Here is a 4,197-nt window from a genome sequence, read left to right as displayed (position 1 = left end):
CAGGCATAGGGGAGGGGCAGAGAGAGGGAGAAAGAGAGAACCCAAAGCAGGCTCTGCACTGTCAGCACAGAGCAGGACATGAGCCTCAAACCCACGAAACGTGACATCATGACCTGAGTGGAAATCAGAGTCAGATGCTTAACCACCTATTCTAGTGGCATTTGGAACCAAGGCTCTTCCCCCACAATTTCTTTCTTTTTAGGGCTCACAGGGCTGGCTGCCTGGGGAATGCTGGGGGATCAAATGGTGTCAATCTGCCTTACACGGAAGACTTTCCAGGGCCCGTGTGGCACATGGAATGGCCATAAATAAGCACGGCAATGACATGTTCATGTTCATGTTCCCCAGTGATTTCCGCTAGGCCAGGTTTCCCACTACTAGCCCTGGGAAGGCTGTTGTCTATCCGGGTATGGCTTAGTCGATCCCTTTTGCAGTTTCCAAAAAGCCAGCGCTAGAATAAGCGGTGTTTGCCTCCTGCTGGGCACCATCTGTGAAACAGTGGGTGAAGGCAAACAGCACAACACCACACAAAGGGAGACGTTTTACTAAGGGAAAATTACCAGCAAGAAAGTGCACACGGATGCCTATTTTCTATTGCAGGGACACCTAAAAGTCATGGCAGCGCTGGCTGCACAGTGGGGCTGTACTCGGGGAGAAGGTTATTTCTTCTCTGGGAGTCTACCTTTTCACAAGGCAAGCCTGATAACGGCTTTGCACGCAGAGGATCAAATCAGGGCTTAAAACTGCCAGCTGTCAGGGGAGGTGTCTGGGAACACAGACCGCTAGCGCCTGTGACCTTGTGGGAAGCTGGATTTGGACTGTGGGGCAGAGGAGCCTCCTGGAAAGTTATCTGGGCCCAGTCCCTCCTGCTAGCTGGTTACAAGGTTACATGGGCTCCCAGAGTCAGGGGGCAATCCGGTCTGTCCCACCACACTTCAAGTGGAAATCTGACCATTTAAGACTCTTCCAAGGCTCCCTAACATCCAACCTCTAGTGTGGCATCACAGGCCTCCCTGAAACTACCTCTGTCTTACCTCTCTCCCTCAAATCCTGTGTGCTAGCTACACTGCACTCTTGGAAGCCTCCCGAATCGACTTTCTCATGCCTAGACTAATGTATACTTATACCTGGCTAACTCCTCCTCCAATCTAAGGAAGATTTCACTTCACCCGAAAAGCCCTTTACTAAGGCTCCACACCACCCCAACTTGGGCAGGTCCCCCTAGGTGCTCCCACCTCGGCCTGTGCATTTTAGCACTTACCGTACCATATGCTGAAACTGCCCCTTGATTCAATCTCTACCACCTGACAGTGAGCTTCTTGAAGGTCCGAGAATTACCCCGGTAACCCCAAGAAGCTTGTGAGATGCCTGCTACATAGTAATCATTTGGCACCTAACATTTAACGAGAACCAGATGAAATCAGGTGGGTGGTTCATTACCACGGACTTTCTGTAGCTTTCTCCATATAAAACATGAATACTTATTAATGCACGTACAACTTTACAGCTGGGATACCTTAGCAACCATTTATTTAACCCACGGAAAAACTGAAATATGAAGATGAAATGGCTTAACTCAGTTATCACAGAGCTAGTCTATGCCCAGATCAAGTGTGGAATCTACCCAGCAGCAACGCCCTTTTCCACAGCATAACTCCCTATGTCCATTTCTATCATGTACTTGTACCCTGTTCTTTGATGCAGTGTCTTACAGGTTTTGATTTCCCGGGAAATCTGACAAAGACATCCTGTGTACTTAACAAAGAAACTTTATACCTGAAGAAATAACACTGGAAATTTTTTCCCTCTCCACATAAGCCATCCAAGTTCCACATTATACTGCTCATCACACACCCCAACTCCCAGGATTCTGTGTTAACTATATTTTGTTGACACTCAGTCTTCCTCCCAATTTTCAACCTACCCCTGCAATGCAGTGTATGGTTTACACAAATTGGTGGGAAAAAACTGTAAGCACTCAATTTTGAAGCTTATGCTTCAATCATTTAGCAGGTGCAACTTGCAAAGCTTTAATGTCTCTCTCATGAACGAAATTCCTTAGCATAAAAAAAAGGACTTCCCCATTTCTTCATGGCAAGTTCTCAGAAAGAAATGGAAAGAAAATTTCTAAATAGCCCCAAACATACAGTGGAAAGGGTGCTCAAGATTTAAACCTGTTAAGCCTTCTGAACAATCAGGACTAGAATCTGCTAATGGCGATTTCAAAATAACTGTCATCAGAGGCATCGGAGGGTCATGAGGGAAAGATGCTGTTTATGGCCCCGAGACAAATGGACTCAACAGGGATCAAGTCGGTATAGTGACTCTAAAAGGCACTGTATTCCTAAGCACCAGGAGCTCTAAGATCACGGCCAGATGAAAGAAATGCCTCTGAGTGAGACAAGTTGAGTCTCCAGGCTGATGCCGCAAACAGGCTATTCATAACGTAGCACTGAAAACCATGGTGAAACCAGAAAAACCCAACCAAATCACTCCTAAATTGTTTTTACCTACCGCATCTAATGGACTGTGTTCAGCTTTTTTGGCCCTGGAAGAGCCCAGAACTGGGCAGCACAGGTAACAGAGAATCAGAGAGGCAGAAAACATAGCTTTTTCAGAGAGGGGGAGAGGGGGAGGGGAGGGGCAGGCCATCATTGGAAAGACTGTCCTGCATCATTACATCGTTTTGGATTCTAACACGGAGTAGAATTTTGACTCCATCACCTTTGCATTTCTACCCTACTTTCTAGGCTGTGCCGGTGTTTCTTGAAGTGACCAGAATAGCCAATTCAGGCACATTCTATCTACAAACCTGTCACTTATTACGGAGATGCTGACATCCAAAGCTTTGCTTTCTTTCTTAAATGACATAGACACATTTAATATTTTCCAAATGGCAGGGTATATTTATATGTGCACAGACAGGAGTATGTGTTTAATATGGTTTGGTGGTACCCTATGTAATTAATGTGTTGAAATCTTTAACCAGGAATATGGAGAACCATTTTCCAACAGCCATGTTTGTGTTTTAAGGGCACATAAAACATTGTGTGCAAGGCATATATGCTTTGCGTGATAAAGTAACTCCCCCCACCCCGATAGTGCTAATTTTTGTTATACTTAGAAACTTAAGACCAGGAGCAAACATCTGTCAGACTATTTTTTTGCTTTTTCATAAGTGCAACTTTTTAATAAAAATTTACATCTAGATAAACAATCTTCAGATTTTTGAAACTTTAATAAGATTTTAAAAACATCAGGACTTAGAACTGAAAAACATACACGTTTAGCACACAAATATTGTAATACGAATCAACTCCAACTCCATTTGAAAACATGTGAATCAAATTACAGTTATAGAAGTTAGTAATTCACATTTAAGCAAGTTAGCGCCTTGCTGAATTCAGCCTTTGTAAAAAAAGAGACTTAGTGCATATTGTAATGGCACAATGTGCTTTTGTACCATTTTGTTGATTTTTTTTTTCCACCTTATTGAACAAGATCAAGTTCTTGAGTGTTGGTAGATAACAGCTAACTTCCTAGGACATGTGAAACTTCCAGTGGTAACAGTTACATTTTGTAACAACACTTTCTATAGATTTCTTTTCCTATCTTAAAATTTTAAAAGCAATCATTTGTAAGGATTGCATCAACATCAATTTAGCAGAGGAAGATCAAACTTTATTGAAACTGCTTGCATACAAAATATATTGCACTATAACCAAACAAATGTCAACATAAAATCCAATCTGTTGTCGCTAATATGTACAGAGAATATTGCCCAGGAGCAGTTACATTACAAGGTCATTCTACCTTGGTTAATTATCTACAGTATTTTAGACCAAACAGCTTACAGATGATGTGTGCAAGGTACCAATTTCTGTTTTCAAATACTATACATTCCCAGAATAAATAACTAAAAATCAACATTAATGTTTGGCAATACTTTTAAAAGACTTTTTAATATTCTTGAAATCATGTGCAGTTTGTTGCCATTTTTATATGCTTATTTGTATGCAAGGAAAAGTAACTGTAAAATGAAAATTCAAAGAAACAAACTCACAAAAGACATCAGAGGCAGAACTTCAGTTTGCACGGCTCTGTACAGATTCAGTGGTACCCCTACTTGGAGTTATTTTATTTTTTTTTTTAAGAAAAATATAACATCTTAAGAGTGAAGGTCCTTCACGTATTTTA

The sequence above is a fragment of the Crocuta crocuta genome, unplaced genomic scaffold, assembly GCF_008692635.1.
Source record: "Crocuta crocuta isolate KB4526 unplaced genomic scaffold, BGI_CrCroc_1.0 scaffold695, whole genome shotgun sequence".
Taxonomy (NCBI): Eukaryota; Metazoa; Chordata; class Mammalia; order Carnivora; family Hyaenidae; genus Crocuta; species Crocuta crocuta.
The sequence above is the reverse complement of the archived record's forward strand: the minus strand, read 5'-3'. Positions refer to the sequence as shown.